This window comes from Mus musculus, chromosome 6 (genome assembly GCF_000001635.26).
Source record: "Mus musculus strain C57BL/6J chromosome 6, GRCm38.p6 C57BL/6J".
Classification (NCBI taxonomy): domain Eukaryota; kingdom Metazoa; phylum Chordata; class Mammalia; order Rodentia; family Muridae; genus Mus; species Mus musculus.
Window position 1 is genome coordinate 95925032 of NC_000072.6, and position 10149 is coordinate 95935180.

Below are 10149 nucleotides of genomic sequence, written 5' to 3' on the forward strand. Positions count from 1 at the left end.
TTGATTATGTATATGATCTAAGAGTTCAATGTCAGTTTTAATATGTGGATGCACCCACCTGCCTCCTTTGATTATTGAAAAGCTTAGCTTTCCCCATTGTGTTTCTTTAGTTCTTTGGTTGAAGCTAATCTAAATATCTATGCCTGAGTTTATGAATAGTCTCTACAATTTGTCTATGTGCCTGTTTCATGCAGATGTTTTGAAATTAGATACTCCTTTCTAGTATTTTAAGAAAGTCAGTACTACATTTTAGCAATGTGGAATATTATAGACAACATTACAAAAATTAGTATATATACAAATATTATAATATACAAAAATATATAATTATATACAATATACAAAAATTGGTATATATAATTACCCAACAATGACTATACAGAGGATGAGATATAATTTAGCAGTGTCATGCCAATTTTACTAATTATAAAGATTCCCTCCCTGGCAAGTACAGAGTCTCAATACACACATTTCAGGGTGGCCTTGAACTTAGTGATCCTGCTGCCTCAGCCTCTGGAGTGCTAAGGTTGAGCTAGAAAATATGAATAATACTCACTGACAATGTGCTAACTCATAAACATCAAGGACCATTGGTTCATTAGTAAACTGAGTTGTTTTCTCTTATGTGAAATCATTTTGCTTGAATTTTTTTTCTTTAAATCCAAACTAGGAATATGTAACTTTTCTACTAAAAGTTAAATTGCTTTGTTTTTTTAAATTCTCTGATTTTCTTATCATCCTGCTTTAAGGATATCTCCTTTTCAAACTGCTAGCTTGAAGTTTGGCCCATACCAAATGATTGTTTAGCCCAAATATCTGAGCAGCAAACTGAGCTGATCCTTCTGGAGAAAGTATAGTTGAACAGTCAAAACCCTGGGCAGTCAAAGAGATGACCACACACCCTGAGCACCCCAGTCTGGTGTGGTTGGGGGACAGCCGATAACAAGATATGCAGTATTACTAGACATCACTGGGCCTAGACCATTGCTTCTGCTGCCACTGTGACAAATACAGTACCTATGCCACCCCCTTCATATACTGCTTTAACCCTCAAAGTTTCATCTGGTCCTTTATGCGCGGATGTTACTCTAAGTTCACACAGAATCCCATAATTTCCACAAGCCTTTTTATTTTTTTCCACAGTGACCAAGGTCAGAGGTTAATCCCATCAGCACTACCACCCTGCACTGACTGTCTGAGTTGAGAAGCAACTCCACTCGGTCTGCAGCCCACTTAAAGTTTTTCTTTACCACATGGAGTCCTTCCGGCATTACTTCTTTGATATCATGGGAAGGCTGTTTTGTCTTTGTGCTGGCTCCGATCTCCTGATGGCCATAGTCTCCAGGAATCATTATCAATAACATCAGCAAGGACAATCTCTTTGGTGGTTACGTCAACGCCAAGTTGTGTGACATGATTCATGATATCCACGTCAGTCTGCCCTGTAACAAGTCCAGCAAAGCACAAAAGTGCTCCTCAGACCACTGTGGGTCATTACTGGCATCATCCTTGAATTACATCTCCACTTTGGGTGGATAAAACTTGTACCTGCTCCTTGACACCAGAGTTCCTTTTGAGAAAAGATCCAGTTGCTATTCTTCCACATACCCATTCAATTGGAATCATTTCACATGGGGGTGCAATGAAAGTAGTCTCCTCAAATTTCTTGGTGAAAGCAGTTTTTATACCAGCTTCCTGTAACAACTGAAATATGCAGCTGCTGATCTTATTGGAGCAGCTTTGCCCTACAGGTGGTTCTTTCTAGCTGCATTCCCTGCTCTAATCTGGTCCTTGGACTGCAGGAGGATCCTTCCTCGATTATCCAACAATTCATGGACTTCTTTTGTTTTACTCTCAGAGTTTCTTCTCAGCACTTCGGCTGTCGACATTATCCTAGGTGAGCTAGAGGAGCAGACTATGCAGGAAAAAAGAGGCAGCGCTGCATTGGGAGCAGGAAAATAATGAAAACTTCTCACGTGCAGGACAAGCAGCGATCCTGACCTCTGTCGTGGGGGATTAACCCCTCTCCCCCAGGAGTTTTTACTCTATTATAATTTAAATTATTTCCATTTGTATTTGTAGTTTTTATTTTTATATCTTCCCCATGCCCTGGACTGCCCACTGCCCTTTGGTCTCTCAGGCAGTCCTCAATTAGGTCCTCCTGCAGGAGATGCCTTTGCAGCTGTGCAGGTGACCGCTCTGTTCCTCCTACATTTATTGGTCAATTTTCTTTTCATTGTAAATGCATGTCTTGCTTTCCTCTTTGGTACATTTTAGTATTCTGACTCTAGTTTTGAAAATTATCTTCTCATATTTATTTTAGTTTAAAATTTTTCTCATTATTAGGAAAATGCTTTTTTTTTCTTTCTCCTTTTTTTCTACTCTTGGTCTTTTCCTTTTCCCTCCATAATATTCTTCTCCATTCTTCATCTTATTTTCTCTTTCACTTTCTTATTCTTGCTTTGCTTCTATTTCTTTCTTTCCCAACCCATTCTTTTGCCTCATTCATTTCCTATTTTTGTATTTACCATAACTGTTTTTAACTTGATAGAGCATTCTGAGTTAGTTTTGCCATGTTCCACTTCACAATCATTGATGATTATTAGTGGGGCTTAATTGATTGATAGTAAATGTATTGCTTTCTTTTGTATGGTTTGAAGTTGTTACCATTACAGAAACTTGTTTTCTTTTCAGTGAATGACACTAAGAATTAATTTCCTAGAAATATAGAAAAGTAAAACAAAAGAAGAGATATCCAAAGAAAGAGCCATGTAAATTGCAACATAAGAATGCAGGGCAACACCAGTTGTACAAAGATTCCAACTACGGAATTGAAAGACTCTGGAATGGGTAATCTTCTGGCTGGAGTCTTCAAATGTTCACTAGTAAAGGTGATCAGTAACTTTAAGGAGGACACCAACAGGCAGATGAAGTTGTCTGGAGAAGAATTTTAGCAACACAGAGGAAACGGTCATCAAAATGGAGAGAAGATCAACCTTATGATTAAAAAGTCAATATCATAGAAGAAAAATTTAGCAAAGGGATTGAGAGTATGAAAAAACAGTTGCAATGTTGGAAATAAAAAGCTCAATGAATCAAACAAAAAACAGTGGACAGCATCATGTGTAGACTTAACCAAGAGAAGAAAGACAATCAGAAATGGAACGAAAGGATGCTGACATACTACATTCAAAAACCAATAAAGAAAAAATAATTGAGCATGATTATACTAACCAAGAAGTCTGGGATACAGTCAAGAGACCAAACCTAAGATCCATGGGATAGTGGAAAATGCTGAGGTAAAATGAAAGGCATGTAGAATTTATTCATTAAGGTGGCAGCAGAAAAATATCCAGATATAGAGAAAAATATATTTCCAAAAATTAAAAGAACCTTAAATAGAAATGATCAGGGATTAATCTTTCCATGACATATAGTCAAGGTGTTATACGATATAGGGAGAAGATACCAGTCTACTTTCAAAGGAGGAAACGAAGAGTACCAGATTTCACATTAACAATGCTAAAAGCCAAGAAAGCATAGAGTGGTGTATTTCAAGTCTTGAAAGGATACAACCGCCAAGCCAGATGCTATATTCAGCAATGCTGTATTTTAAAATTGATGGAACAATTTTGAAAAATTAGAGGATATTTGCAGATAAGTATGAACTAAGACAGTTAATGATTATCAAGTCAACACTGCAGAGCCATACAGGACACCATATACAAGGGAGAAAAACAATACATACTCAACTGCAAGAGCACAGTAGAATAAATTTCATGAGAGGAATGAATGAGCACAGGATACTAGGAAGGAATTAATGTCCAGTACAGTGAATCAGCTAACCCTAAGGATGAGAGAAGAAAAATCAACAACAAATCCAACCAACCAGAAAAACAACAAATAAAATTATAGGAAGTAATTAGCATCTCTCAACAGTAACCTTACATGTAAAGGACAGAAACTCATCAAAAAGATGCTGATTGGATAAAAAAAAATCTACCTAGTTGTTGTCACATTGAAACATACCACATTGGTAAAGAAATCCATAGACTGAGTCAGAGGACCATCAAGTGAAGACGTCTGAAACAAGCTGGCATAGTTACTATGATATCTGATATGTGATAAAGTAGACTTCAAACCAACATTAGTCATCAGAAGAGATAAAGAAGGTCATTACATATTAACGCAGAGAATAGTTCACAGACAAACATACAAATAAAATATATATGCATCACAGTTTGGGAACTTTAGTGTCATGAAATGAATACTGATAGACCTAGAAGGTGACACAGGTCTTGATACAATAATAATGCATAATGCCATTATCCAACTCTCATCTTTAAATTAGTTATCTAACTAAAAGCCAAGAAAGCAACTTCAAAGTATCCCACAGAACAAACAGATATGACAAACATCTGTAGAACATTTCATCTAACAGATCTGAGAAACACAGCCCATGGAACAGTTTCCAATACTGACCATATTCTAAGCAACAAAGTAGATCATACCCAATGCAAATGAATTAAAATCATTTCTTAAATCTTATCAGGTAATAGCATAATAAAACTAGAAAGTAACAGGAAAAGACCCACAAACAAACAAATAAAAAAAAAAAAACACCTCTACCACCCCCCCACCAAAACCAAAACAACAGTAACAACAACAAAAAAACCAACCAAAACCAAAACCAAACCCAGCGAAATTACAGAAATAATCAGAGATTGATAATATATCCTTGAGTCATCAATGGGTTATTAAATAAATCAGAAAGGAAATAATTGCTAGAATCTAATGACCATGAAAACAGACTACCAGTACCTTTGGGATTCAGCCATAACAGTCCTAGGAGGAAAGTCAATAACTATACCAAATCAAAAGATTTTAAGAACCCACCCTACATGCCTACAATAAAAACTTTAAGACACCGAGGAAAGAAGTTAAAGAAGATTCTAGAAGACAGAAAAATTCTGTCATGTGCATGAATTGGAAAAGTTAATATTATCTAATTATTTTACTACTGAACTCAACCCATTTATTTAACACGATATCAAACGTCCATTTATATTTTCAGAACTAGAAAAAAATGCGATTCTAAATGCACGTAGAAGCATAGTAAATTCCAAACAGCCAAAGAAATTTGAGTTTTTACTTGCACAAGAATGAAACTTACCTATATCTTTCACCTTACAGATCAACCAATTCAAGGTGGATCAAATTGCTTAATGTAATCCCTTAAAGTTTGAAACTACTACCTAAAAAAACACAGAAGAAACACTTTAAGAAGCAAAGGTCCTTCTTGATAGAACTCCAATAGCACCAAAATAATTAGGAAAATTAAGTATAGAGATACCTTACAGAATGGGAAAAAACAATCTTTTCCAACCATACACCTGAAGAGGGATTAATATCTAGAATACATAAAGAACAGAAAATTTGAATCATGAAAATGTCAAATCATCCTATCAATAAATGGGCAAATGAACTGCGCAGATAGTTTTCAAAAGAAGAATATAAATCACCAGTATGCATTTGGAAATGTGTTTAACATCCTTCACCATCTGGGAAATACAAATTAAAACTGCCTTGACACTCTATTTCACCCCAGCCAAAATAGCTATCATTAAGAAAACAAATACTGGCAAGTACTTGGGTAAAGGCTAACCTTTGTACACTGTTGGTTTGAATGCAAGCTGGTACAACAACTGTGGGAGTCAGTGTGGGGGGTTCTCAAAAATCTAAAATTAAACTATCATAGGATCAAACTATACCTGTCTAGAACTTGAAAGACTAATTAATTGTATCACACAAATATTTGCACATTCATGTTTATAGATGTAGTGTTCACAATATTTAAGAAAAGGTACCAGCCTAGATATCCATAAACAGATGAATGGATAAAGAAAATCCAAGGGCATTATTTTTCAGACACTAGAAATGAGAACATTATATTTGCAGGGAAATGGATGGAGCTAGAGATCATTAGGTAAGTGAAAAAGCCAGTTTCAGGAAAACAATACTACATGTATTCTCACATATGTATATGGAATCTAAATTTAAGCTGTGTATGTATGTACATGCATGTAGGTTATTGCGAGAAGCGGGTGCAGCCGCATGGGCCAAGATGGCACCCTGGCCCATTGCCAGGCCCCATGAAACCCACATGTTTACTGCCTTGCCTGAACATGGGCAGTGAAACTGCATGCGGAGGCTGCCTGCCAGGTTAGATTATTTCTGGTGATCCGGATCTGTCAGACTATCTGTGATCGACTTGAGCTCATGCCTGGAGCGTGTGTGATTCTTATTGGATGAGGTGGTGTGGAGCGAGATGAGGTCAGTTGCCGCTACTGTATAAATATAGCCCCTAGCCCCAAGTAAAGGGGAGGAAGCTGAAAAAGCTGCAAGTAAAAAAGAAGCTGTGGAAGAAGGAAGCTGCCCCAAGTAAAGCGGAAGCTGCGTGAACCCGTCTTGGTGTCTGTGTCATTCTTGTCTCTGCGGGTCGGAGACTGAGGCAAGCGGAGACTGCGACAGGTTATGACATTAAAAAGATCAGAATGGGTCCTATCAGCACAATTTTGCTAGTGTATGCAATAGTGTCAGCGTTTGGAGGCTGATTATGGGATGGATCCCTGGATATGGCAGTCTCTAGATGGTCTATCCTTTTGTCTCAGCTCCAAACTTTGTCTCTGTAACTCCTTCCATGGGTGTTTTGTTCCCAATTCTAAGAAGGGGCAAAGTGTCCACACTTTGGTCTTCGTTCTTCTTCAGTTTCATGTGTTTTGCAAATTGTAACTTATATCTTGGTTATTCTAAGTTTCTGGGCTAATATCCACTTATCAGTGAGTACATATCATTTGAGTTCTTTTGTGACTGGGTTACCTCACTCAGGATAATGCCTTCCAGGTCCAACCATTTGCCTAGGAATTTCATAAATTCATTCCTTTTAATAGCTGAGTAGTACTCCATTGTGTAAATGTACCACATTTTCTGTATCCATTCCTCTGTTGAGGGGCATCTGGGTTCTTTCCAGCTTCTGGCTATTATAAATAAGGCTGCTATGAACATAGTGGAGCACCCCGGAGCTCTTGACTCTAGTTGCATATGTATCAAAAGATGGCCTAGTCGGCCATCACTGGAAAGAGAGGCCCATTGGACTTGCAAACTTTATATGCTCCAGTACAGGGGAACGCCAGGGCCAAAAAGTGGGAGTGGGTGGGTAGGGGGGTGGTGGGGAGGGTATGGGGTACCTTTGGTATAGCATTGGAAATGTAAATGAGGAAAATACCTAATTAAAAAAAAAGATCAGAATGGGGTCAGAATGGGATAAGAGAAAAGGATGATGGAATCCCATAAGACATGAAAACAGGAAGAAGAATTCTTTGGAGAGAAGGAACCAGAATGAAAAGAAGGCAGAGACGATAGAGGGCAGTGGTGGGGGAAGTTAGTAGGAAGCAAGCAGAATAATATCTGGCTATGAAGCCACCATGACATCTGAGCTGCTTTGAAAATGCTTGGCTCAGAGAGTGGCATTAGTAGGAGGTGTGGCCTTGTTGGAGTAGGAAGTGTGCCACTGTCAGGGTGGGATTTAGGAGCTTCTATCTGCCTGAGGATGCCAGAGTTCTGTTTGTCTTCAGAACAAGATGTAAAATCCTCAGCTCTTCCGGCAGTATGTCTGTCTGGACATTGCCATGCTTCCTCCTGTGATGAAAGTGGACTGAACCTCAGAACTTATAAGCCATCCCCAATTAAATGTTGTCCTTCATAAGAGTTGCCTTGGTCATGGTGTTTCATCTCAGAACGAAACCCTACTAATACAACACCCATCACTCTGCATGACAACTTTAAAAAAATAACACACTAATAAGGTAAGGTTTATTTTGCCTTATTATTTCAGAGTTTCTTGATCACCTGATTGATCATTTGACACCTGCCTATGGGCCTGTCAGAAAGGGATGGAATGACAGTGGGAATGTGTGTCAGAGGAAACCATTCACCTTAAATCTGAATGCTGATTTGGAATTTAGTTTCCATTATTCCCAATGAACATTTAGTTGCATAAATATTTATCTTCACTTTGCATGTCAATTGTTGCCCCCCCCCCCCACACACACACACTTTTTTGTGTCCCCAGCACTTTGGTCAATACATCCTGCTTCAGGATGACAAGCGACATTTTTCAACAGTGAATAAAGTGATAGAACACACAGATGCAGGAGTGAATGTTTGCCTGAAAGGAGTCAGTAACCCTAGCAGTGAAGGGATGTGAAAGGAGATGGATAAAAAGAAGAGCACAAGTAGTTTAGTTATAAGTCCATAATGCTCATTGAAGAAAAGAAACTGCCCAGTTTATAAGAAATGAGACAGCTTGGAATTTAACAGTTCTTGTCTGTCTTGAAAGGGCCGTAATTTGACTTTTTTTTTTTTAATAATAAAGTTTTAAAACAAATCTTTAATCTTGGTTTCAGGCTGCATGATTAGTCCTCTGCTTGATTGTTTAGGAAATGCCCATTTGTAAGGGAAAGTACACTTTGGAGTTTATGGCATTGAGAATTGGGCACGGAAGCAGGTCTAGATCTAACTGGGAGTTCAGGAGAAGGGAGCAGAGAAAGCTACAATGTAGTTTCTTGAGTCTTAAGGGGTGTGATTTATGGAAAAGGCTGATGTAGGATCAGGAAACTCCACTGTGTCCTAAGCATGGATCTCCTTTTGGAGAGAATTCAGGCATGCAGAGCTCTGATTTCTTGCAGGCCAATGAGTAGAAATTCTGAAGTAATAATGGTAATTACAGTATCGGACATTTACTAAGCATTTATATTATGCATGTAGGTTGAGTTTCCTCTTCATGAGCTTTTATTAATCTCTGATACTTCTCACATACAAGGGCCAAGGTGTTCTGTAGCAGGTATTTTAAAGGCTTTGTGTTTTGTTGAGTTCCCGTTAAGACTAAATTCTCTCATCACAGGAGAGAAGTGATCATAGCTAATATGTAAATTAGTGGGTGTGGCTTACGATAAAGAATTGTTGCTATGTACTGAGGCAGTGGGCTCCATTTATCAATTCCAGAAGCATACCATTGAGTTTAAATTTCTAGACCCGAGACTCAAATGCAAACCTGTCTGAGCCAATACCCACTCTCTCAGCCATTCATTAGATGGCTTGATATCAGGCTTCAGAAGGATAACATCGGAGGAAGAATGGAATATATATTGCAAGGAAAAAAAATTGAAGGCTGGAGACAAGTCCAGATGACAAAAATCCACATGAGACTTGCTGGCATGTAAAAGAAAGATGTCGCAGTAGGGACTGATGAGAGAAGGTGGCTAGGAGTTTAGGGAATGTAATCCTGACTTGGCCACTCATGGGTTATATAACGGTAGGTTAGAACTTTGAATGCTTAGATAAGGGTTGCTGGAACATTTTGGAAAACTAGCTCATGCTATCCTACTTGTGAGCCATAGCAGCTAAAAATGAGCCCCAGCTCTTTACAAGATGGACCAGCCTTGCCTTTGTGGACCAAGACACCAATTCTCTCCACATATGGAAAAAATACATTGAGTGTGAGTATGATTTTCCTGGTCCAGCCTGCTCTTCCTGTGGATTCTCATTATTTTTTCAACATGGGCCTATCTTTTTTACTTGAGTCATCCCCTGACTTCTTACTAATCAGTAACTAGGGTTGTAACCACTTGGCACAATTCCCTACAGGAACTCTGCAATACGAAACAAACTGTGTCATTCACATAAACACTCTTGGAACTACAGATTGTTTGCAGGGCTAAGGGCAAGTTTTACATGCTTTCAAATCAGGGCTAATGCTTTTACCTCCTCTCCCCCTATGTTGTCCAGCTCAGGGAGATGGCACAAAGTCTATCAGTGGCAGGATGCCCAAGCCTTTCCTGAGTCTCTCTTTGGAAACAAATCTCTCCTTTTCCCAGTATATTGCCTTCTGTGCTTGTATTCCAGAACTAGCCAGGGCTCATCTTAAATCAGAGTTGTTTATGTGTGCATTTGTCTTCTCAACTGGATTGTGGGGAGGTGGGGAGCCAAAGGCAGTAATATCTCATTTGCTTTTTCTAATTTGGGTCAGCATGAAATGGGTTTGCAGTTGAATCTAAGATCAGATGGAAAAGGATCCAGATATCATGAGGA

At 38.5% G+C, this 10149-nt stretch overlaps 1 pseudogene; it reads right to left on the reverse strand.

The window, feature by feature from the left end:
- On the reverse strand, positions 530-2006 carry Gm7838 (predicted gene 7838; annotated as a pseudogene).